The sequence below is a fragment of the Babylonia areolata genome, chromosome 22 (assembly GCF_041734735.1).
Source record: "Babylonia areolata isolate BAREFJ2019XMU chromosome 22, ASM4173473v1, whole genome shotgun sequence".
NCBI lineage: Eukaryota > Metazoa > Mollusca > Gastropoda > Neogastropoda > Buccinidae > Babylonia > Babylonia areolata.
Genome location: NC_134897.1, coordinates 1,004,858 through 1,032,700, shown reverse-complemented (window position 1 = coordinate 1,032,700; position 27,843 = coordinate 1,004,858). Strand labels below are relative to the sequence as shown.

The window sequence follows — 27,843 nt, the reverse complement described above, 5'->3', positions numbered from 1 at the left end:
TTATTATATTTTAATTGTACCGTATTCTAAATTCCTAACGTCTGCAAATAAAGGAGCGAAATGTCATCCAAAGGTATACTTAAATACTCCGGATTTCAGCACGATCTGTCAAACGTAAATCGATGAACAATTGACCAAATCAGCTGCTAACCAATCAACCAACCAGCCAATCAATCAATCGATCAGTTCACTCTTGGTTTGTGAGGACAGGCACACAGACGAATAAACGAACAGACAGAAAGATAGTGGCCCCTATTACATGGATTCAGACAGACAGACTGACAGTGTCCCCTATCACATGGATTCAGACAGTGTCCCCTGTAACATGGATTCAGACAGTGTCCCCTGTCACATGGATTCAGACAGAGTGTCCCCTATCACATGAATTCAGACACGTCCCCTATCACATGGATTCAGACAGACAGTGTCCCCTATCACATGGATTCAGACAGACAGTGTCCCCTATCACAGGGATTCAGACAGAGAGTGTCCCCTATCACAGGGATTCAGACAGAGAGTGTCCCCTATCACAGGGATTCAATGTCCCCTATCACATGGATTCAGACAGACAGTGTCCCCTATCACATGGATTCAGACAGTGTCCCCTATCACATGAATTCAGACACGTCCCCTATCACATGGATTCAGACAGACAGTGTCCCCTGTCACATGGATTCAGACAGATAGTGTCCCCTATCACATGGATTCAGACAGTGTCCCCTGTCACATGGATTCAGACAGAGAGTGTCCCCTATCACAAGGATTCAGACAGAGAGTGTCCCCTATCACATGGATTTAGACAGTGCCCCCTATCACATGGATTCAGACAGACAGTGTCCCCTATCACATGGATTCAGACAGACAGTGTCCCCTATCACATGGATTCAGACAGTGTCCCTTATCACATGGATTCAGACAGACAGTGTCCCCTATCACAGGGATTCAGACAGACAGTGTCCCCTATCACAGGGATTCAGACAGTGTCCCCTATCACATGGATTCAGACAGTGTCCCCTATCACAGGGATTCAGACAGTGTCCCCTATCACATGAATTCAGACACGTCCCCTATCACATGGATTCAGACAGACAGTGTCCCCTATCACAGGGATTCAGACAGAGAGTGTCCCCTATCACATGGATTCAGACAGTGTCCCCTATCACATGGATTCAGACAGACAGTGTCCCCTATCACATGGATTCAGACAGTGTCCCCTATCACATGGATTCAGACAGAGAGTGTCCCCTATCACATGGATTCAGACAGAGAGTGTCCCCTATCACAGGGATTCAGACAGAGAGTGTCCCCTATCACAGGGATTCAATGTCCCCTATCACATGGATTCAGACAGACAGTGTCCCCTATCACATGGATTCAGACAGTGTCCCCTATCACATGAATTCAGACACGTCCCCTATCACATGGATTCAGACAGAGTGTCCCCTATCACATGAATTCAGACACGTCCCCTATCACATGGATTCAGACAGACAGTGTCCCCTGTCACATGGATTCAGACAGAGAGTGTCCCCTATCACATGGATTCAGACAGTGTCCCCTATCACATGGATTCAGACAGACAGTGTCCCCTATCACATGGATTCAGACAGAGAGTGTCCCCTATCACATGGATTCAGACAGTGTCCCCTATCACATGGATTCAGACAGACAGTGTCCCCTATCACAGGGATTCAGACAGTGTCCCCTATCACATGGATTCAGACAGAGAGTGTCCCCTATCACATGGATTCAGACAGTGTCCCCTATCACATGGGTTTAGACAGTGTCCCCTATCACATGGATTCAGACAGACAGTGTCCCCTATCACATGGATTCAGACAGTGTCCCCTATCACATGGGTTCAGACAGTGTCCCCTATCACATGAATTCAGACACGTCCCCTATCACATGGATTCAGACAGACAGTGTCCCCTATCACAGGGATTCAGACAGAGAGTGTCCCCTATCACATGGATTCAGACAGTGTCCCCTATCACATGGATTCAGACAGACAGTGTCCCCTATCACATGGATTCAGACAGTGTCCCCTATCACAGGGATTCAGACAGTGTCCCCTATCACATGGATTCAGACAGACAGTGTCCCCTATCACATGGATTCAGACAGAGAGTGTCCCCTATCACATGGATTCAGACAGACAGTGTCCCCTATCACATGGATTCAGACAGACAGTGTCCCCTATCACATGGATTCAGACAGAGAGTGTCCCCTATCACAGGGATTCAGACAGTGTCCCCTATCACATGGGTTCAGACAGTGTCCCCTATCACATGGATTCAGACAGTGTCCCCTATCACAGGGATTCAGACAGACAGTGTCCCCTATCACATGGATTCCAATCGATCACTTTTGTCAAGGGACTGAACTCGTTGTTTGTCTTGTGGGGTGGGGGTGGGGTGGGGGGGTGTCTGAGTTGTGTAACACCTCACGTAACACTCCGTCACGCTCTGTAGGAAGAAAGGAAACGTTGCCAGTCTCCATTATTTGTCGTTTTTTCTTTCTTTCCATTTTAAAACAAAATTTGGTGTCTTTATCTTTTCCTCCTCCTTTCTCTCCTCATCCTCTTGTCATTCTTCTTGTTCTTGCAGTTCTTGTGCTCCTTCTTGTTGTTGTTGTTGCTGTTGTTGTTCTTGCTCTCCTTGTTGTTGCTGTTGTTCTTCTTCTTTCCTAACATCAATGACTTTTCCGCACAGCTCCCACGAACAGAGCCAGGCCTTGACGTGCAGAGGACCAGAGCAGATAGACTGTGCAGAGAACGGCCAGGACTTGACGTGTAGCAAACAGACTGTGCAGAGAACGGCCAGGCCTTGACGTGTAGCAAACAGACTGTGCAGAGAACGGCCAGGCCTTGACGTGTAGCAAACAGACTGTGCAGAGAACGGCCAGGCCTTGACGTGTAGCAAACAGACTGTGCAGAGAACGGCCAGGCCTTGACGTGTAGCAAACAGACTGTGCAGAGAACGGCCAGGCCTTGACGTGTAGCAAACAGACTGTGCAGAGAACGGCCAGGCCTTGACGTGTAGCAAACAGACTGTACAGAGAACTGCCAGGCCTTGACGTGTAGCAGACAGACTGTGCAGAGAACGGCCAGGCCTTGACGTGTAGCAAACAGACTGTGCAGAGAATGGCCAGGCCTTGACGTGTAGCAGACAGACTGTGCAGAGAACGGCCAGGCCTTGACGTGTAGCAGACAGACTGTGCAGAGAATGGCCAGGCCTTAACGTGTAGCAGACAGACTGTGCAGAGAACGGCCAGGCCTTGACGTGTATTTGTATTTCTTTTTATCACAACAGATTTCTCTGTGTGAAATTCGGGCTGCTCTCCCCAGGGAGAGCGCGTCGCTATACTACAGCGCCACCCATTTTTTTTTGGTATTTTTTCCTGCGTGCTGTTTTATTTGTTTTTCCTATTGAAGTGGATTTTTCTTTCAGAATTTTGCCAAGAACAACACTTTTGTTGCCGTGGGTTCTTTTACGTGCGCTAAGTGCATGCTGCACACGGGACGTCGGTTTATCGTCTCATTCGAATAACTAGCGTCCAGACCACCACTCAAGGTCTAGTGGAGGGGGAGAAAATTTCCGCGGCTGAGCCGTGATTCGAACCAGCGCGCTCAGATTCTCTCGCTTCCTAGGCGGACAGAGCAGACCGGCAGACTGTGCAGAGAACTGGAACACGGGGCCACATGCACCCCTTCCCGTGCTGCCAGTGCTGGGTTGTGCCAAACACTGACAGACACTCTGTCAGGGACAGTCACTCTGTCAGGGACAGACAGACAGACAGACAGACAGACAGACAGACAGACAGACAGACAGACAGACAGACCGACAGACAGACAGACAGACCGACAGACAGACAGACAGACAGACAGACCGACAGACCGACAGACAGACAGACAGACAGACAGACAGACCGACAGACAGACAGACAGACCGACCGACAGACAGACAGACCGACAGACAGACCGACCGACAGACAGACAGACAGACAGACAGACAGACAGACAGACTGACTGACCGACAGACAGACTGACAGACAGACAGACAGACTGACAGACAGACTGACAGACAGACAGACAGACTGACTGACAGACCGACAGACAGACAGACTGACAGACTGACAGACAGACCGACAGACCGACAGACAGACAGACAGACAGACTGGCTGACAGACAGACAGACAGACCGACAGACCGACAGACAGACAGACAGACAGACAGACAGACCGACAGACAGACAGACAGACCGACCGACAGACAGACAGACCGACAGACAGACAGACAGACAGACCGACCGACAGACAGACAGACAGACAGACAGACAGACAGACTGACTGACTGACAGACAGACAGACAGACAGACAGACAGACAGACAGACAGACTGACAGACAGACAGACAGACTGACTGACAGACAGACAGACAGACAGACTGACAGACTGACAGACAGACCGACAGACAGACAGACAGACAGACAGACAGACTGGCTGACAGACAGACAGACAGACAGACAGACCGAACGACAGACAGACAGACAGACAGACAGACTGACAGACAGACAGACAGACAGACAGACAGACAGCCGTGGTCACCTCTGCGAAGGAAGCCCTGCACTGCTGACGTGTCTCCACTCCGTCTGACGTCAGGTAAGTGTGGGCTGTCTGTCTGTCTGTCTGTCTGTCTGTCCGTCTGTCTCTTTGTTTTTCTTAGTTTTTTTCTTCTTTGTTTCTATCTATCTATCTACCTATCTATCCGCATCACACACACACACACACACACACACACACACACACACACACACACACACACACACACACACACACAAATACACTTTATTATCTCAATAAGAGGAACACATTCATGGGTGTGAGATGTAAACAATATTTGAAAATTACAGTCATTATATTATATACCCCCCAACCCCCCTCCCCCCCCCCCCCCCCCCGGCCCCCCAAAACAAATAAACAAACAACTAACAAACAAAAAACAAAACGACACAAAAAAAAACAAACCAACATATAATGCTTAGCTATCAACCTGGAGAAACCATACATGCAAAAAAACAAAACAAAAAACCCCAGTAAACTCAAATGTAACAGAGTAAATCATCATATATAAAACTGCGTTTGCTTCTGTTTGTATTTGATTCTGGAACACTGAAACGTTTGCCTGGAAGTAGGAACTGGTGCTGGTGATAATTTGCGTGGTTTCTGTCGTGCCCAAGATGTCTGTCCTCACACCCACAACTCTACAACTCTGCTGGATACCTTCGTTCTTTTCTCATTCTCTGTCTGTTTCTCCTTTCTCTTTCTACCCCCACCCCCACCCTCCCATTCCCCCCTTCCCTCTCTGTCTGTCTGTCTGTCTGTTTCCCCTTTCTCTTTCTACCCCACTCTCCTCTGTTTCTCCTTTCTCTTTCTATTCCCACCCTCCCATTCCCCTCCCTCTCTGTCTGTCTGTCTGTTTCTCCTTTCTCTTTCTACCCCCACCCCCACCCTCCCATTCCCCCCTCCCTCTCTGTCTGTCTGTCTGTCCGTTTCTCCTTTCTCTTTCTACCCCACTCTCCTCTGTTTCTCCTTTCTCTTTCTACCCCCACCCCCACCCTCCCATTCCCCCCTCCCTCTCTGTCTGTCTGTCTGTCCGTTTCTCCTTTCTCTTTCTACCCCACTCTCCTCTGTTTCTCCTTTCTCTTTCTACCCCCACCCCCACCCTCCCATTCCCCCCTCCCTCTCTGTCTGTCTGTCTGTTTCTCCTTTCTCTTTCTACCCCACTCTCCTCTGTTTCTCCTTTCTCTTTCTACCCCCACCCCCACCCTCCCATTCCCCCCTCCCTCTCTGTCTGTCTGTCTGTTTCTCCTTTCTCTTTCTACCCCACTCTCCTCTGTTTCTCCTTTCTCTTTCTACCCCCCACCCCCACCCTCCCATTCCCCTCCCTCCCTCTCTGTCTGTCTGTCTGTTTCTCCTTTCTCTTTCTACCCCCACCCCCACCCTCCCATTCCCCCCCTCCCTCTCTGTCTGTCTGTCTGTTTCTCCTTTCTCTTTCTACCCCCACCCCCACCCTCCCATTCCCCCCCTCCCTCTCTGTCTGTCTGTCTGTTTCTCCTTTCTCTTTCTACCCCCACCCCCACCCTCCCATTCCCCCCCTCCCTCTCTGTCTGTCTGTCTGTTTCTCCTTTCTCTTTCTACCCCCACCCCCACCCTCCCATTCCCCCCCTCCCTCTCTGTCTGTCTGTCTGTTTCTCCTTTCTCTTTCTACCCCCACCCCCACCCTCCCATTCCCCTCCCTCCCTCTCTGTCTGTCTGTCCGTTTCTCCTTTCTCTTTCTACCCCATTCTCCTCTGTTTCTCCTTTCTCTTTCTACCCCCACCCCCACCCTCCCATTCCCCCCCTCCCTCTCTGTCTGTCTGTCTGTTTCTCCTTTCTCTTTCTACCCCCACCCCCACCCTCCCATTCCCCTCCCTCCCTCTCTGTCTGTCTGTCCGTTTCTCCTTTCTCTTTCTACCCCATTCTCCTCTGTTTCTCCTTTCTCTTTCTACCCCCACCCCCACCCTCCCATTCCCCCCCCTCCCTCTCTGTCTGTCTGTCTGTTTCTCCTTTCTCTTTCTACCCCCACCCCCACCCTCCCATTCCCCTCCCTCCCTCTCTGTCTGTCTGTCCGTTTCTCCTTTCTCTTTCTCCCCCCACCCCCACCCTCCCATCCCACTTCCCTCTGTGTCTGTCTGTCTGTTTCTCCTTTCTCTTTCTACCCCACTCTCTCCCCAATTCACCCCCCCCCTCTCTGTTTCTCCTTTTTCCTTGTACCTCCAAGATTTTTTCTGTCCATTTGTCTGTCTGTCTGTCTGTCTTTTTGTCAGTTCTCCTTCCATTTCCCCATGCTTCTGTCTGTCTGTTTGTCTGTCTGTCTGTTTCTCCATTCTCCTTCCATTTCCCCATGTTCCTCTCTCTTTCTGTCGGTCTCTCTGTCTGTCTCTCTATCTCTGTCAAAGGTCGAATGACTGGTCCGATGCAGAATGTGCTGTGAAGAAGCAGAAAGGGTGGGGGTTGCTGCGGAACTTTCACCGCTCTAAGAAGACACATGAAGAAAAGAGAACAGCATATGTCACTGAAAGAAAAGAATACAAACTGCTGTCAAAGAGGAAAAAAAGACGAGTATGATCAAGCAGGATTAGCAAAATTAAAACAATCAATCAATGATCCAAAACTTTTCTGGCAAACAGTTCAGTTAGTGAACAGAAAATCTGTGATATACAACAATATTTCTATTGAACAGTAGCACAAACATTTTACAACATATTTACTGAACCAAACCCAGTGCAAGAGTTCGAAGAAAACGAGGCAGAAAAAGATGACGGAGCCATGTCAGACCCTTCTGACGCTCCCTTCTTTGATGCCATCACCAGGGAAAAGGTTCTTGGTAGCATCGGTAAACTCAAGCCTGGGAAAAGTTTGGGTCCCGACAAGATAATTGGCGAAATGTTGAGATATGCTAACACGCGGTCACACATTTTCTTGTTTAATTCAATAAACATTTCCATAGTGGTATCTTTCCAAAGGAATGGGCCAAAATCGATAATAGTGCCGATTTACAAGAAAGGTGACGCAGACCAACCCAATAACTACCGAGGAATGGCATTAACTAGTGTCGTTAGCAAGGTCTATACTAACATCCTGAACAGAAGACTCTCAAAATGGGCAAAAAGAGAAGGTAAGATACTAGAACAACAAACAGGTTGTAGAACAGGATACAGCCCTGTGGATCATATTTTTTTACTCTTTAAACCATAGTTCAAAAGTTTCTGAATAAAAGTTGTAAACTGTGTGTTGCTTTCGTTGACTTTAAGAAAGCCTTTGATTTTGTTGCTCTATGGGCAGAAATAACGGGGTAAAAGGCAAACTTTACAAGGCTTTAAGGAGTGGTTATGATTCTGTTCTGGCGTGTGTTCGTGATAAAGACAGCTATTCTGCTTACTTCAGTTGTCCAAGAGGAGTGAAGCAAGGTTGTCTCCTCAGCCCCCTGCTGTTTTCGTTTCTTTCTTTCTTTTTTTCTTTTTTTCTTTTTTAAATTATTTTATTAATGAATTGCCAATTGATTTATCAAGAAATACGGGAATACAAATGATGCCTGGTGGTGTGGAAATCTTCCTGTTATTGTTTGCTGATGACGTTATTTTGCTGTCAGATACTGTCATCGGTTTACAAAATCAACTTATGCTGAAAAGAGTGACGGATCGGCTGGATCTAACTGTTAATCTCGAAGAAACAAACATAATAATCTTTAGAAAAGGTAGACATTTAGCTGCTGTGGAAAAGTGGTTCTATGGAAATGAAAAGCCGAAGGTGACAAGTTCTTACAAATACCTAGGGATGGTTTTCACGACAAAGCTAAATATTAGTAGTGCTTTATTGGATGTGTGTAGGAAAGGAAGGAAATGGGTTATGGATATATTAAAAACGCTGAAAAGATTTAATTCAACAGATATTCACTTCTTTTGGAAGCTCTTTAATACACAAATCGAACCGATTTTAACATATGCAGCAGAGGTGTGGGGTATAGAAGAGGATGGTAATCATATAGAAAAAGTGCACACCTTTGCGATAAAAAGATTCTTGAATGTGTCATTACATATATCAAACAAACTTGTGTGTGGAGAAACAGGACGATATCTTTTACATATTAGAACAATCGTAAAATAGTAAAATGTACCAGATACTGGATAAAACTGACTAGATTGCCAGTGTCAAGATCATGCAGACAGGCCTATGAAATGCTTCTGGTACAACACGAATCAGGTCACTCTAACTGGGTTTCAAATGTGCAAAAGACTTTATGCAAAAACGGTTTTGGTATTGTTTGGCTTGGCCAAGGTGTTGGATGTGAGCACAGCTTTGTAAATGAATCTAAAGACAGGCTGGTATCTTGTTAAAAGCAAACCTGGCACTCTGAAATAGAGGCTAGCGACAAATATAGATGGTTTCATTCCTTTAAAGACGCTTTCCATGCAGAAAGATATCTATCATTTGTTACTAATAAATGGCACAGGACAAACCTTATTCGATTTAGGTTGAGAGTAAGTGGCCTGAAGAATTGTAAGCAATGGTACTTCACTGAAAATTCTTCGAATGATTTGATTTGTCCATCTTGTGGAAATGTTCCAAAAAATGAAAAACATTTTCTATTTCAGTGTACTGCCTATGCAAACAAACGTAAAAATTGCCTTGCATTAAACGTACTCAAAAGGAATCCAAGTGATAATAAAAATCTGCTTTCCAGCAACGATGAAACTGTAATTAAGGGAATAGCTACATTTATTGCGGAAGCGATGAACGTTAGAAAAAAGATAATTGATGAACCGTATAGAATTCAAGATGATCTTGTATATGGGTCTTGCGTGGTTGCTGAGTGTGTGTGTGTGTGTGTGTGTGTGTGTGTGTGTGTGTGTGTGTGTGTGTGTGTGTGTGTGTGTGTGACCATGAATCAAAAATAAATGCATTTCATTCGTTGCAATTGTCATTCCACTTGTCCCCCCCCTCCCTCCCGCCACAGCTCCCCCCCCCCCTCCCCCCCACACACACATTGTCTAAAGGGTCTTAACACTGAATGGACAATAAAATAGTGTCAGTGTCAGTGTCTTTATCTCTGTCTTTTTCTCCTTTCTCTTTCCACCACCCAGTTTCCCATATTAATGTCTGTCTGTCTGTCAGTCAGTCTGTCTGTCTGTCTGTTTCTCATGTCTCTTACCACACCCCAGTTTCATCCATGTCTGTCTGTCTGTCTGTCAGTCTGTCTGTCTACTTCTGTCTCCTGCTGACTGCTAGTTACCTCCCCCTCAGTCTCTGGCACCATTTGTGGCCACGTTTCATTGGAGAACAAGTGAAGGAAGATGCCATCAAAGGAGCACGACAACCTCCTCCAACACAGAGGTCACAGTCACTCTGTTCTGTCTCACTAAGAAATGCAGTGATGGCCTAGAGGTAACGCGTCCGCCTAGGAAGCGAGAGAATCTGAGCGCGCGTAAAAGAACCCACGGCAACAAAAGGGTTGTTCCTGGCAAAATTCTGTAGAAAAATCCACTTCGATAGGAAAAACAAATAAAACTGCACGCAGGAAAAAATACCAAAAAAATGGGTGGCGCTGTAGTTCGAATCACGGCTCAGCCGCCGATGTTTTCTCCCCCTCCATTAGACCTTGAGTGGTGGTCTGGACGCTAGTCATTCGGATGAGACGATAAACCGAGGCCCCGTGTGCAGCATGCACTTAGCGCACGTAAAAGAACCCACGGCAACAAAAGGGTTGGTCCTGGCAAAATTCTGTAGAAAAATCCACTTCGATATGAAAAACAAATAAAACTGCACGCAGGAAAAAATACAAAAAAATGGGTGGCGCTGTAGTATAGCGACGCGCTCTCCCTGGGGAGAGCAGCCCGAATTTCACACAGAGAAATCTGTTGTGATAAAAAGAAATACAAATACTGACAAATACAAATACTTATTCATCTATAACCTTGCAGTTGGCATCGGAAATGAAGCGTCTTCTTCTTCTTGTTCCATTAATGCTCAGCGGTCATAAGTTTGACCATTACTAGCATTTTATGCGTGCTGGGTATTTTCGTGTCTCCATAACCCACCGAACGCTGGCATGGGTTACAGGATCTTTAACGCGCGTATTTGATCTTCTGCGTGCGTATACACACGAAGGGGGTTCAGGCACTAGCAGGTCTGTACATATGTTGACCTGGGAGATCGGAAAAATCTCCGCCCTTTTACCCACCAGGCGCCGTTACCGTGATTCGAACCCGGGACCCTCAGATTGAAAGTCCAACGTCTTAACCACTTGGCTGTTGCGCCCGTCAGTCCACCAAGACAACGGAAAACCAATGCTACAGTTCCTAGCATGTCGGGGACACGTTTTCCCCATCACAGGGAAGCGAGAGCCAGTCTGCAGTTAAAGAAGAAACCGACGGTAAGGCAGACGGCCCTGGCGTTGATAGGTAAACACACACACCGGCACAGAGGAATTAAAGTGGCGCTGCGCTGTGGCGAGGCATCCCCCCCCCCCCCCCCGCCCCCCCGGGGAACAGAAGCCCTAAGAGCAAACAAGTAAACGAGCAGTGACAATCCAGCCATGCAAAAGACCGTCTGACAGACCTGTCTGTAAAGCAGACATCAGCCAGTAAGCACCCACTTGGTTCGCACTGGCCTCCTTGAAGCAATACACACAGTCTGTGGGATCTGTAGCCACCGTCATAGTGTGGGACCACTGTCTACAGCCATCATAGTGTGGGACTACTGTCTGTCTACAGCAATCATAGTGTGGGACCACTGTCTACAGCCATCATAGTGTGGGACTACTGTTTGTCTACAGCAATCATAGTGTGGGACTACTGTCTACAGCCATCATAGTGTGGGACTACTGTCTACAGCCATCATAGTGTGGGACCACTGTCTGTCTACATAGTGTGGGACCACTGTCTGTCTACATAGTGTGGGACCACTGTCTACAGCCATCATAGTGTGGGACCACTGTCTGTCTACAGCCATCATAGTGTGGGACCACTGTCTACAGCCATCATAGTGTGGGACTACTGTCTGTCTACAGCCATCATAGTGTGGGACCACTGTCTGTCTACAGCCATCATAGTGTGGGACCACTGTCTACAGCCATCATAGTGTGGGACCACTGTCTACAGCCATCACAGTGTGGGACCACTGTGTATGTGTGTGTGAGTGTGTGTGTGTGAATGTGTGTGTGTGTGTGTGTGTGTGTGTGTGTGTGTGTGTGTGTGTGTGTGTGTGTGTGTGTGTGTGTGTGTGTGTGTGTGTGTGTGTGTGTGTGAGTGTGTGTGTGTGTGTGTGTGAGTGTGTGTGTGTGTGTGTGAATGTGTGTGTATGTGTGTGTGAGTGTGTATGTGTGTGTGTATGTGTGTGTGTGAGTGTGTGTGTGTGTGTATGTGTGTGTGTGTGTGTGTGTGTGTAAGCATGCAGCACATGTGGGTACACACAGGCTCACTGAACATGATCTATTTTTATTCTCACTTTATTTCGATCTTTTGCCTTCAACGTCTCTTTTCTTTCACAGTATTTCAAATGATCTAATTATTGCTTCATTTTGCTCAAAGGATTTATCTCATTCCATGTTAGTGTCTGATACAAACCTACTGTTGGCTGTCAAGACCTTACAAACTCCTTCGGTTTCTGCGCAGTCAGCCATATGCTTCCTTGCTATATTCTTTATTATGTCGTGTAGCGTATATGGGTCAGTCAGTACCCTTTGACTCCTTGAAACTGAACCCGATCACACACACACACACACACACACACACACACACACCGTCGACAATTTGCAGTCTCACAGGCATCCAACCAAACGCCGACAAAATTGAATCGCTTGACAAATACCAGTAACTTTGTCAGCAGTGAACTGACTGACTTTTGAATTCGCTTCCCTTGACAGGAATATGTCCTGTTCAGTCGGAAAATAACAGTGCGCCAAGTGTGGGTCAGACAGAGATAGCCAGGGACAGTGGGTGCCAGTGACAGCTGTCGGCATCAAGAATGGGACACACTTGGATGTCACAGAACGGATGGTCAGTTCCAGCACACAGCAGCCTCATGATAAGTGACATGGTAACTCCATGAAAATGGAATCAGCAGTCAGTTTTCACGGGCTCCGCTGTCGCAACATTTGAGTGGATGCTTTTTTTGTGTGGGTTTTTTTTTTTTTAATGGATAATTCAAAAATTTATGGATAGTTCAAAAATGGTTAAAAGTTTAACCTTGTGTTGACTTGTTCCTGCTGTTATTTCTAGCCACAGTGTGACGCTGATCCGTGCTCTTTCATATATCTTTCATGTGGGACTTGGATTCCAAGATTTCTCTGCCTGTCTGTATCTCTCTCTCTCCCAACCGCTTTCTCTTTCCTTCTCTCCATCTCTCTCCTCTTTATACTCCTCCTCTCCCTCCTCTCCCCTCCTCTCCCTCCTCCCCCTCCTCCCTCCCCCCTCCTCTTCCCATCCGCTCTCTCTCTCTCCTTCTCTCCATCTCTCTCCTCTTTATACCCCTCCTCCCCCTCCTCTCCCTCCCCCTCCTCTTCCCATCCGCTCTCTCTCTCCTTCTCTCCATCTGTCTCCTCTTTATACTTCTCCTCCCCTGCTCTCCCTCCTCTCCCTCCTCCCCTCCTCTCCCTCCCCCTCCTCCCCTCCTCTCCCTCCTCCACTCCCCCCTCTTCTCCCCATCCGCTCTCTTTCCTTCTCTCCATCAGCTAACTCTTCCATGTCAACATCAGATTCTTTTAACAAATTTGAAACGTAAGTTGCAACTGTTTCTTGTGATGAAATGACTTTAGTTCTTTTAGGAAAATCAATGTCAGATCTTACTGTCAGTTCATGAGCGATGAAATCTTTTGTCATTGAAGTGTATCTCACAGCGAATTTTGCTGTCGCTAACTCACGATGTTCATTTAAGGGAAGAATTCCGGCTGTTCTGTATGTTTCCTGATTAGATGCATGAGACGGCACTCCGTGGGCAATTTTGATAGCCTTACAGTCTACACTTTGATTCTTTTGTAATAGATATTTAGGTGCACTGAAAAAAATATTTCTTGTGCATAGGTTATCTTAGATCATACAAGAGTCATGGAAAGATGGACCAATGTTTTTTTTGTATCCATTCCCCAGGGTAAGCGGCTTATAATGTTAATAAAATTGATACTTTTCCTTGCCTTCGTTAAGATGTGATCAAAGTGAATGTTCCATGTCATCTTTGAAGTAAGATAAACACCTAAAACTTCACCACCTGCTTATAATCATTGACGTCACCAATTAATTTAAAAATGGGTATGCTAGATGGGTTACCACCTGAATTAAACAACATCATACATGTTTTTTCAGTCGACAAAGCTAGACCATTTTCAAACATATAGTTACCAAGGTTATCAAGATCAGATTGATTAAACGACGTATGTAATTCTGTGCTGGGATTGACTTTTTTTAGATTGACAACCATCCACACACATATATCATCAGCATACTGTACTAAAACTACACGATTTGACAATGCCTTTGGGAGATCCTGAATAAGAATATTAAAGAGAATAGGGGCTATAACTGGGCCCTGTGGAATTCCAGTGTCAATTTTATATGGCAAAGAATAATGTGTTCCCACCCTTGCTTGAATAATTCTATCAGATAAAAAGCTTTTTATATACCCATAGAGATTACCAGATATTCCAACTGATTTCAGTTTGTATAACAGACGTTTGTGCCAAACCTGATGGTAGGCTTTTTTTACGTCAAAAAACGTTGCTAGGACACTTTTTCTGCGGGCAAACTGACGTTTTATTTGAGTTGTAATCTTTACTGTGTGTTCGACCGTTGATCTTCCCTTTCTAAAGCCAGCGTGGTTCACTGGAATGATATTGTATTTTTCACAGTAAGTTAGTATTCTCAACTGGACTATTGTTCCCATTAATTTACTGACGTGCGAGGTCAAAGCAAAAGGCCTATAGCTTTTTTATTTTATTTTTTTTTTATTACGTTTAGGTTTTCCTGCTTTAAAAACCGGTACAACTATTGATGTTTTCCATATCTGTGGTACAGTTCCAGATATCCAACATTTCTGATATATTTTGTGTAGGAAAACGATACATTTTTTTTGGAATGTGTTTCAGCATCTCATTAGATAGTGCATCGATGCCGACTGAACTTTTTTTTTATTGCTAAGGGTACACGTCAGGGCTTTTACGTGTATGACCGCCTTTACCTCACCATGTAGGCAGTCATACGCCGTTTTCGGGGGTGTCCAGGTTTTGATCTTAAGATTTTTTCTGATGAGTACCTTTTAGTCCCCTGTGTTCTCATTGGTCTATGTAACGGAACCCCACAAGCCGTGCTTGGTATTTTCTCACTTAATGATTTTAAGATAAATTCTACACACCAAATTCTTTGACTTCAGAAAAATTCCTACACTCCAAAAGTGTTTGACTAGATATGTTTCCATTCAGTGTTGTTTTGTTTAGTTTTTTTTTTTAGAAACATTCTTTTTTTTTTAATCAGCTGAAACACAAACAGACAATAAACAAAGAGGCTTCTGCCCAGTGTGGGAAGTGTTGAAAGTGGTTTCCATTCAGCCTGGAGGAGCAAGTAGCGAGAGTGATGGCCACTCGCCAGGCTGACACCCTCCTCTCGCTGTTGATCCCCCTCCCCCCCCCCCCTCTCTCTCTCTCTCTCTCTCTCTCTCTCTCTCTCATGAATTCGATTTAAGAGTAAAGAAACACCATTTGGACACAGGCCAGCAGTCCAGAGCAGCCCCCTTGATGAAGTAGAAAATGCAAAAACGCAATATTAAATCCGAGATCCAGTGTTTTCTTTTCCCTAAAGAGAACGGAAAAGTCGTCTGCAATCTGGCCTGGTAAAGATGTGACCCCAAAACCCCAACCTATTTACCACGGGCAGTGGGCAACGCTCCAGTCTGCAGAGGATAGACATAGGACAACGTTCCAATCTCCAGTGGATAGACATAGGACAACGTTCACATCTCCAGTGGATAGACATAGGACAACGTTCACATCTCCAGTGGATAGACATAGGACAACGTTCACATCTCCAGTGGATAGACATAGGACAACGTTCCAATCTCCAGTGGATAGACATAGGACAACGTTCACATCTCAAGTGGATAGACATAAGACAACGTTCATATCTCCAGTGGATAGACATAGGACAACGTTCACATCTCCAGTGATAGACATAGGACAACGTTCACATCTCCAGTGGATAGACATAGGACAACGTTCACATCTCCAGTGGATAGACATAGGACAACGTTCACATCTCTAGTGGATAGACATAGGACAACGTTCACATCTCCAGTGGATAGACATAGGACAACGTTCACATCTCCAGTGGATAGACATAGGACAACGTTCATATCTCCAGTGGATAGACATAGACAACGTTCATATCTCCAGTGGGATAGACATAGGACAACGTTCACATCTCCAGTAGATAGACATAGAACAACGTTCACATCTCCAGTGGATAGACATAGGACAACGTTCACATCTCCAGTGGATAGACATAGGACAACGTTCACATCTCCAGTGGATAGACATAGGACAACGTTCATATCTCCAGTGGATAGACATAGGACAACGTTCACATCTCTAGTGGATAGACATAGGACAACGTTCATATCTCCAGTGTGGAGACATGGGACAACGTTCACATCTGAAGTGGGGAGCTCTTTGCTTACTGACTCATAGTTCAATGAGGTCTCAAAGCGTGCGGACAGTTCCATATTCGCTGTCATTAAAACAACAACAACAACAACAACAACAAAGCAGATAAACTTACCACTCACTCCGGACTACTGGCATGTCTACGCAAATAAAACAACAAAACAACTATTGTTCACCGGAGATTTCTAGTTCGGCGTGGACATTGCAGGGACAAGGGCTTTGCCAAATGAAAAAGGGACAGCTCTGTTAAAACAAAACAACAACAACAAAAACCTACACACGAATGATCCAATGAAGTAAAGTAAAACAAACCACCCACACACATGATCCAATGAAGTAAAGTAAAACAAACCACCCACACACATGACCCAATGAAGTAAAGTAAAACAAACCACCCTCACACATGACCCAATGAAGTAAAGTAAAACAAACCACCCACACACATGACCCAATGAAGTAAAGTAAAACAATCCACCCACACACATGATCCGATGAAGTAAAACAAACCACCCACACACATGATCCAATGAAGTAAAGTAAAACAAACCACCCACACACATGACCCAATGAAGTAAAGTAAAACAAACCACCCACACACATGATCCAATGAAGTAAAGTAAAACAAACCACCCACACACATGATCCAATGAAGTAAAGTAAAACAAACCACCCACACACCTGATCCGATGAAGTAAAGTAAAACAAACCACCCTCACACATGATCCAATGAAGTAAAGTAAAACAAACCACCCACACACATGATCCAGTGAAGTAAAACAAACCACCCACACACATGATCCAATGAAGTAAAGTAAAACAAACCACCCACTCACATGATCCAATGAAGTAAAGTAAAACAAACCACCCACACACATGATCCAATGAAGTAAAGTAAAACAAACCACCCTCACACATGATCCAATGAAGTAAAGTAAAACAAACCACCCTCACACATGATCCAATGAAGTAAAGTAAAACAAACCACCCACACACATGATCCAATGAAGTAAACCAAACCACCCACACACATGATCCAATGAAGTAAAGTAAAACAAACCACCCACACACATGATCCGATGAAGTAAAGTAAACCAAACCACCCACACACATGATCCGATGAAGTAAAGTAAAACAAACCACCCACACACATGATCCAATGAAGTAAAGTAAAACAAACCACCCACACACATGACCCAATGAAGTAAAGTAAAACAAACCACCCACACACATGATCCAATGAAGTAAAGTAAAACAAACCACCCACACACATGATCCAATGAAGTAAAGTAAAACAAACCACCCACACACATGATCCAATGAAGTAAAGTAAAACAAACCACCCCCACACATGATCCGATGAAGTAAAGTAAAACAAACCACCCTCACACATGATCCAATGAAGTAAAGTAAAACAAACCACCCTCACACATGATCCAATGAAGTAAAGTAAAACAAACCACCCTCACACATGATCCAATGAAGTAATGTAGCAGTGCTCCAGACTACCAGCTGAAGCGATATGTTCCAACACCAGCAAATAGCTAGCAGTAACCAGTTGGCCAGGGATTCCTCAGGTGTCGTGCCAAATATGTTAAACAGAAAACACATACATGGCTCAATACAGCAAAGTGCAATAACGGATACAGAAAATAGAAAAGACACATAAAGCTGGATAAACGTTGATGTATACATCTCATTATCTGTCAATAATGCATGGCAGTGTAGTGGAACTAAATCAAACTGTTTCAAAGTTTTTATCAAATGATGTCGGTAGTTTTCCCCCAAGAACTTGCTTGTTGCATAATCTGGGGCTAGGTGACTCGTCCCCCGATAACGTCACAGTGAATGTGGATACACCGATCGTTGGAAGAACCACGTCTGCGTGTAGGAGTCTGGAATGTGGCGGGCAATGCTGTAGCCGGGACGTGCTGAGGAGAGCGTTAGGGATTGTAAAGAAAACTGTCAATTCAAGGAGAGTCATGCTATGTTTACCATTAACCCCCTTCATTAGGAGAAAGTTTATACCTGCATAACAAAAACTGACGGATTGAAGACCGGTTCAATTGTACAAGTTGATAAAGTTCTCAGTGTCTGTCTTCCTACTGTTCCTGCCTTTAGGATCTGCTACACACCCGGAAGACTTTTCCACGTGCATCACACATACATACGCACAGACACAAACAGACAGACAGACAGACACAGACACAGACACACACACACACACACACACACACACACACACATGCGCATAGACAGACGCACAGACAGACAGACAGACAGACACACACACACACACACACACACACACACACACACACACACAGAGGCACACAGACATACATAACATGAACTTTTTTTTCTTTTTTTTTTTACACTAATATTCACATGCATTCCCTTTCCTTTCTTTATACACTACTTTACTCCTTTCCGTCTAAAAACACTTATAGTGAATAGACGTTAAACTGAAGAAAACAGACAGACACACACACACACACACACACACACACACACACACACACACACACACACACAACACACGTGCGTACGGACTGTCTCAAAATGGGGATTCAATGTTTATGCCAGATAAATGTAACTCCAGGCACTCGTGCCGTACCAACACGCCAGGTTATGACCCAGTTTCCTTGCTCACACTAACCACCCAAACTTCTTTACATCCCAGCAACACACAGCCCGCGCCCTCTAACGAGAAACCTCCTCCCTTTTAGTTCTTTAGTTAACGACTCAGGGGAGACTACTGCCACTGACCAGCATTCAGGGGAAGACACTCGCATGGACAGAGCAGGACAGGGAAGACACTGGACAGACCAGCACAGGGAAGACACTGGACAGACCAGCACAGGGAAGACACTGGACAGGGAAGACACTGGACAGACCAGCACAGGGAAGACACTGGACAGGGAAGACACTGGACAGAGCAGCACAGGCAAGACACTGGACAGGGAAGACACTGAACAGGGAAGACACTGGACAGGGAAGACACTGGACAGACCAGCACAGGGAAGACACTGAACAGGGAAGACACTGAACAGACCAGCACAGGAAAGACACTGAACAGACCAGCACAGGGAAGACACTGGACAGGGAAGACACTGGACAGACCAGCACAGGGAAGACACTGGACAGAGCGACAAAGGGAGGTAATGGACAGAGCAACAAAGGGAGGCAATGGACAGAGCAACAAAGGGAGGCAATGGACAGAGCGACAAAGGGAGGTAATGGACAGAGCGACAAAGGGAGGCAATGGACAGAGCAACAAAGGGAGGCAATGGACGAGGGGAGGTGGGGCTGATGAGGAACGTGCGGGGGATGGCCGTTTGCTTGGCCATTCTGACGTCACGCCGTCCGCCATATTGTCGGTCACTGGCTCCCCCTTCCCACCCACCCCTCCCCAAACACCCACACACACACCGTCCCTCCTCTAACCTCCCCCGTCCCTCCCCTCTCCAAACACCCACACCTCCCCCATCCCTCCCCCACCCCTCCCCCATCCGTCCCCCCTCCAAACACCCACCCCTCCCCCGTCCCTCCCCCACCCCTCCCCCATCCCTCCCCCCTCCAAACACCCACCCCTCCCCCCTCCAAACACCCACCCCTCCCCCGTCCCTCCCCCCTCCAAACACCCACCCCTCCCCCGTCCCTCCCCCACCCCTCCCCCATCCCTCCCCCCTCCAAACACCCACCCCTCCCCCGTCCCTCCCCCCTCCCCCGTCCCTCCCCCCTCCAAACACCCACCCCTCCCCCGTCCCTCCCCCCTCCCCCATCCTTCCCCCCTCCAAACACCCACCCCTCCCCCGTCCCTCCCCCACCCCTCCCCCATCCCTCCCCCCTCCAAACACCCACCCCTCCCCCGTCCCTCCCCCCTCCCCCATCCCTCCCCGCTCCAAACACCCACCCCTCCCCCGTCCCTCCCCCACCCCTCCCCCATCCCTCCCCCCTCCAAACACCCACCCCTCCCCCGTCCCTCCCCCCTCCAAACACCCACCCCTCCCCCGTCCCTCCCCCACCCCTCCCCCGTCCCTCCCCCCTCCAAACACCCACCCCTCCCCCGTCCCTCCCCCACCCCTCCCCCATCCCTCCCCCCTCCAAACACCCACCCCTCCCCCGTCCCTCCCCCCTCCAAACGCCCACCCCTCCCCCGTCCCTCCCCCCTCCAAACACCCACACCTCCCCCGTCCCTCCCCCCTCCAAACACCCACCCCTCCCCCGTCCCTTCCCCATCCAAACACCCACCCATTCTCCCGTCCCTCCCCCCTCCACACACCCACACCTCCCCTATCCCTCTCCCCTCCAAACACCCCTCACGTCCCTCCCCCCTCCAAACACCCCCCACGTCCCTCCCCCCTCCAAACACCCACACCTCCCCCATCCCTCCCCCGTCCCTCTCCCCTCCAAACACCCCCCACGTCTCTCCCCCCTCCACACACCCACACCTCCCCCATCCCTCTCCCCTCCAAACACCCCCCACGTCCCCCCCCCTCCAAACACCCACACCTCCCCTGTCCCGTGTGCTTGCTCCAACCTTCACTCCCTTCTCACATCAGACCATTTTTAGGGCAACCATTTCTTCTTCTTCTTCTTCTTCTTCTTCTTCTCTCTCTCTCTCTCTCTCTCTCTCTCTCTCTTTCTCCGTCTGTCTCTCTATCTCTTTCCCCGTGGTCTCCATGTCACGCTTGGTAATGTTCGCCGTGTCAAATTGCAGAATGGGCTCAACAGTTTTATAGCAACGGTCTCCTCCCCCACTCTCTCTCTCTCTCTCTCTCTGTGGCTCGCTCGCTCTCTCTGTCGGCCATATTGAATTGTGCTCACAAAACTCCATTGCTGTTTTCCATAACGGTGATTTTTTTTGATTTTTTTTATGACAACATTGTTGAACGTGAAACAAACATGATGCAGGCGATGGTGTCTGCTTCATGACACGGTCAGGCCAGGAAAATGGCCAATAGACCCCAACACAAAAGATATCCACAAGGAGAGAGGTCCAATCTTCCATGGCCGTGCTGGTGAAGACATGCTGTGGCGCCGTCCACAGGGAGAGAGGTCCAATCTTCCATGGCCGTGCTGGTGAAGACATGTTGTGGCGTCGTCCACAGGGAGAGAGGTCCAATCTTCCATGGCTGTGCTGGTGAAGACATGTTGTGGCGTCGTCCACAGGGAGAGAGGTCCAATCTTCCATGGCTGTGCTGGTGAAGACATGTTATGGCGCCGTGCACAGGGACAGAGGCCCAATCTTCCATGGCTGTGCTGGTGAAGACATGTTGTGGCGTCGTCCACAGGGAGAGAGGTCCAATCTTCCATGGCTGTGCTGGTGAAGACGTGTTGTGGCGCCGTCCACAGGGACAGAGGCCCAATCTTCAGTGGCCGTGCTGGTGAAGACATGTTCTGGCGCCGTCCACAGGGAGAGAGGTCCAATCTTCCATGGCTGTGCTGGTGAAGACTTGTTGTGGCGCCGTGCACAGGGAGAGAGGTCCAATCCTCCATGGCCGTGCTGGTGAAGACAGCCCCTTGGGGAATGTTATGGTGTCCGCCATGGTGCCTACTGTCTGCTGCCGGCAGTAATGTGCACCAGCCGCCTCCCCAAGGGCTCCGGCCAGATGCAGCGCAAACAGGGAAACGAGGTCTGAAAGGAGTGGCGGCGTGAGCCAAGTGGTTCTGCCCTGCATTCACATTCCGGTAAGGAAGTGGTCGCCAGTGTAAAAAAAATGGTGCTTACCAGGCAAAACAAAGGCTGAGGAATGTTTAACAATTCAGTCTCTGTCGTGTGTGTGTGTGTGTGTGTGTGTGTGTGTGCGTGCGTGTGTGTGTGTGTGTGTGCGTGCGTGTGTGTGTGTGTGAGTGAGTGTGTGTGTGTATGTGTGAAAGAAAGAGACAGAGAAACACACACACACACACACACACACACACACACACACACACACACGTATAAATATACACATATATATCTATCTTGATAGATATATATAGGTAAAGATATAGATAGTGGGGGCGGGGGGCGGGGTGGGCTGTAGGGGCGGTAGTGTGTGGGTGTGTCGATAGTTGAATGCGTGTTGACGTGTGTGTGTGGATGTGTGTGTGTGTGTGTGTGGGGGGGGGTGAGTGTGTTTGGAGGGGGGTCGGAGGACCAGTGACAGTGTGGGTGGAGACAGTTCTCACTGCTAAAAAAACAACAGGAACCAGAGGGAGCTCAACAGTGATCCGCTCGTTGCAGCACTGTGACAACTGGCCACACTTCAACTGTGACAACTGGCCACACTGTGACAACTGGCCACACCTGCACTGTGACAACTGGCCACACCTGCACTGTGACAACTGGCCACACCAGGACTGTGACAACTGGCCACACCTCAACTGCGACAACTGGCCACACGGTGACAACTGGCCACACCTGCACTGTGACAACGTGCCACACTGTGACAACTGGCCACATTGTGACAACTGGCCACACCTGCACTGTGACAACTGGCCACACCAGCACTGTGATAACTGGCCACACCTGCATTTTGACAACTGGCCACACCTGCACTGTGACAACTGGCCACACCTGCACTGTGACAACTGGCCACACCTGCAACGTGACAACTGGCCACACCTGCACCGTGACAACTGGCCACACCTGCACTGTGACAACTGGCCACACTGTGACAACTGGCCACACTGTGACAACTGGCCACACCTGCACTGTGACAACTGGCCACACCTGCTTTGTGACAACTGGTCAGACTGCGACAACTGGCCACACCTGCTTTGTGACAACTGGCCACACTGTGACAACTGGCCACACCTGCATTGTGACAACTGGCCACACCTGCATTGTGACAACTGGCCACACCTGCACCGTGACAACTGGCCACACCAGCACTGTGTCAACTGGCCACATTGTGACAACTGGCCACACCTGCATTGTGACAACTGGCCACACCTGCACTGTGACAACTGGCCACACTGTGACAACTGGCCACACCTGCATTGTGACAACTGGCCACACCTGCATTGTGACAACTGGCCACACCTGCACTGACAACTGGCCACACCTGCATTGTGACAACTGGCCACACCTGCATTGTGACAACTGGCCACACCTGCACTGTGACAACTGGCCACACTGTGACAACTGGCCACACCTGCACTGTGACAACTGGCCACACCTGCACTGACAACTGGCAACACCTGCATTGTGACAACTGGCCACACCTGCACCGTGACAACTGGCCACACCAGCACTGTGACAACTGGCCACACAAGCACTGTGACAACTGGCCACACCAGCACTGTGACAACTGGCCACACTGTGACAACTGGCCACACCTGCACCGTTACAACTGGCCACACAGTGACAACTGGCCACACCACACCAGTACTGTGACGACTGGCCACACTGTGACAACTGGTCACATCTGCTCTGTGACAACTGGCCGCACTGTGACAACTGGTCACACCAGCACTGTGACAACTGGCCACACTGTGACAACTGGCCACACCAGCACTGTGACAACTGGCCGCACTGTGACAACTGGCCACACCAGCACTGTGACAACTGGCCGCACTGTGACAACTGGCCACACTGTGACAACTGGCCACACCAGCACTGTGACAACTGGCCACACCTGCATTGTACAGGGCTGCTGTACTTTCGTTCAAAGCACATGCACTGATCTATACACGCTTCACACCTCTGCTGAAACAGGAGGAGAGCGAGTTGGTGACAGGTGCCTGACTCAGGAAATAAACCAGCTGTGATGGTCTCGTATAGAGACCCCATGCATTAAACCAGCTGTACTGACTGGTATAGAGACCCCAGGCATTAAACCAGGTTTACTGGTGTGGTATAGAGACCCCAGGTATTAAACCAGCTGCAGTGTCTGGTATAGAGACCCCAGGCATTAAACCAGCTTTACTGTCAGGTACAGAGACCCCAGGCATTAAACCAGCTGTAGTGTCTGGTATAGAGACCCCAGGCATTAAACCAGGTTTACTGGTGTGGTATAGAGACCCCAGGCATTACACCAGGTTTACTGGTGTGGTATAGAGACCCCAGGCATTAAACCAGGTTTACTGGTGTGGTATAGAGACCCCAGGCATTAAACCAGGTTTACTGGTGTGGTATAGAGACCCCAGGCATTAAACCAGGTTTACTGGTGTGGTATAGAGACCCCAGGCATTACACCAGGTTTACTGGTGTGGTATAGAGACCCCAGGCATTAAACCAGACGTACTGGTCGGGTACAGACCCCAAATCCCACCCCCACCACCGCTAACTCTGCAGGGCTTGAGAGAAAGGGAAAGCTGTTCTCTCGGAGTGAGCACACTGGGTCTTTAATTTAATCCAGGTGTATAACTGAACAAAGTGACAGGACCAAAATCAACAGCGAAACTCAAACAGAGGCTGAGATAGACAAAGCAGATGGAACAAAATAGAGACTGAGATAGACAAAGCAGACTAAATAGATGAGCTGAAAAAGGTTTACCTGTGAACGAAACACACACACACACACACACACACACACACACACACACACACACACACACACACACACACACACACACACACACACACACACACACACACATACTCAGGCGCGCTGAAAGCCTTTGGATACTGTCTTTCCTATCCATAATTACCCCCAAAGTCATGAATGCAGCAGACAGTTTATTTTGTCTGTGTGCGGCTTCTGGGAAAGCATGGAATGAATTTGCTCTACATTGAGTCGGCGATCTGTTGTTTCGGAGATGATGACACGTGCTTCTTAAAGTGACACTTGCAGATTGTTTTCGTCAATACGGGAACTTGGTGATGATGTCAGTACTTGTTTTCTTCAATACAAGATCTTGGTGATGATGTCAGCTCTTGTTTTCTTCAATACAGGATCTTGGTGATGATGTCAGTACTTGTTTTCTTCAATACAAGATCTTGGTGATGATGTCAGCTCTTGTTTTCTTCAATACAAGATCTTGGTGATGATGTCAGCTCTTGTTTTCTTCAATACAAGATCTTGGTGATGATGTCAGCTCTTGTTTTCTTCAATACAAGATCTTGGTGATGATGTCAGCTCTTGTTTTCTTCAATACAAGATCTTGGTGATGATGTCAGCTCTTGTTTTCTTCAATACAAGATCCTGGTGGTAAAGATGTCAGTATTTGCTCTTTTTATTCAATACGGGCTCTTGTTTTTTTCCTTTCAAGTGGCAGGTTTGACAGCTTCCTATCTTTATCACGATTTCTTTGAGGCCATGGGCGGTGTGATGATTTTGTCATTGGATCTCAAGATGTCTTCACCCTGTCTGTAAACCGCTCGGCTTCACTGCACTGCTGGGAGGCGTGTTGGCTTTCTTCTTTCACTGTGTACCTGCACGTTCAGGCGATGTATCCACAGTTCTCATGGAAATGACTGAAGGATATCAATGAGAAGAGAAACATTGGCAGGGTAACTGACTAATTGCAATGTTTTTAAAAGCGAATATGTGAAATGCTTTTATTTGAGAACATATGTTTATTACTCTTGTTTAATCAAGTTATCCGCGTGTGTGGGGTGGGTGGGTGGGTGGGGGTGGGGGGTGCGGGTGTGTGCTGATTATCTGGTTGTGGTTTTCCGCAATTCATCTTTATTCTTATCTGTCTATTATAATCAATGTGCAGTATAGTAGGCTATGTTTATAATTATATTCAAATAATGTTTCTTAATTCTTTCTGTTTTTACATTAAGAATACTAGTTATTACCTGCAGTGTGTGGATATATGTATGAAACGATGTATGTGATATTTTTTACATTAATTTTGTATCTTCGTAATATTTGTAGGGGCTGTTGTTGGCTTTTACAGTTATGGTCCCCATGTTGTTTACTTGTCTATGTTGTGATAATGCACCTGACCAAATTTCTCCAGCTGGAGATAATAAAGTTATCTTATCTTATCTTATCTTAATATGCATACAATAAAGACCATTTTGCAAAGCTCAACAAAGCTCAACACAGACCATTTTGCACAGCTCAACAAACAGCACTGCAGCACAGCTCAGCAAAGAATATTTTTTTTGCACAGCTCATGGAATTTTCCACTGACGTGTGGAATAAGTGTGGTACAAACAAAATGGATGGCAGCAGCACTTCAGGAAAGAACTGTCCCCCTACGACTTGGAGACTGGGTGTCTGGACACAGCAAACTTTCCACTGGACTGCCACAGGGATCACCTCTTGCCCTACGACTTGGAGACTGGGTGTCTGGACACAGCAAACTTTCCACTGGACTGCCACAGGGATCACCTCTTGCCCTACGACTTGGAGACTGGGTGTCTGGACACAGCAAACTTTCCACTGGACTGCCACAGGGATCACCTCTTCCCCATGTCCTTTACAGCATTTATTCTGAAGGACGTACTAATGTGAACAACTGCGGAGTGGCTCGTGTGCTGACCAACAAAGGATGGGGTTGTCAGTGACAGTGTTCAAGAGAGAAGGGCGGCTGTTCAGACACACCAGCACAGCATGGCGGACCTGTGTCAGCGAACAGGATCTTCCATCAACCCAAAGAAAGGCTTGACGTTCTGTGCTCCCACAGCAATGAAACCGGAGGGCGCCACTGACGGCCGTTCTCCTGGGAAATAACGATGTATGTGTTGACTGTCCTGGGATTAAATATGGTTTACAGAAAATGTGACAGGTTCAGGAACATTGCATCCAAAGCTAAGTGTCATTGTCACGCACACACACACACACACACACACACACACGTCGTGTTCAGAAACAAACCCAAATAAACAGAGAGGGATGCAGAGGTGAAGAAGACACTTTGTAGGGAGGAGGTAGATTTAAGGAGGAAGGTTTAGAGCTGAGGAGAAGTTCACACCTGGTCCTGTTTCCTGTCAGTCTATCGCCCCTCCCCCCCCCCCCCCCCCCCCCCCCCCCCCCCCCCCCTCACACCCCCCCCCCCTCCCTTCGCGGCACTTCCTGACACAGTGCACGGCAGGTGAAGCACCCTATTTGTACCCCGCCGATTGTTCACCCCGGGGTGAAATGTGGCTAGAAGCCTGAAGTCTGAACTGAAAGCTGCCCTGAAGAAATGTGGCAGGAAGGGGTGAAAGTGGCGGCAGGATTCCAGGCAGCAACGGTCCAGATGCTGAAAGTCCATAACCGTCAGAAACACTCCTTCCCTTGATATCCTCCATGTCTTAGTCGGGAGGAACTCAGATCGCAAAACCACCTTCGTCATTATTTCTCATGTTGTAGTTGGTAAACCCATTTCCTTGCGTTCCGCCATGTTACAATACATCGGAGAGACAGAGACAGGGGAGAGACAGAGACAGGGGAGAGACAGGGGAGAGACAGAGACAGGGGAGAGACAGGGGAGAGACAGAGACAGGGGAGAGACAGAGGCCAGGGGAGAGACAGAGGAGAGACAGAGGAGAGACAGAGGAGAGACAGAGGAGAGACAGAGACAGAGGAGAGACAGAGACAGGGGAGAGACAGAGACAGGGGAGAGACAGAGGAGAGACAGAGGAGAGACAGAGACAGAGGAGAGACAGAGACAGAGGAGAGACAGGGGAGAGACAGAGACAGGGGAGAGACAGAGACAGAGGAGAGACAG

At 47.8% G+C, this 27,843-nt stretch overlaps 1 protein-coding gene across 1 annotated transcript in view; it reads left to right on the top strand.

The window, feature by feature from the left end:
• Positions 1 to 4,552: 4,552 nt before the first annotated feature.
• Positions 4,553 to 27,843, top strand: part of LOC143297478 (uncharacterized) — a 51,974-nt gene continuing 28,683 nt past the window's right edge. Inside the window, exon 1 of the mRNA XM_076609874.1 lies at positions 4,553 to 4,661. The gene's annotated coding sequence lies outside the window, so the exon portion shown is untranslated. The remainder of the gene's footprint in view (positions 4,662 to 27,843) is intronic.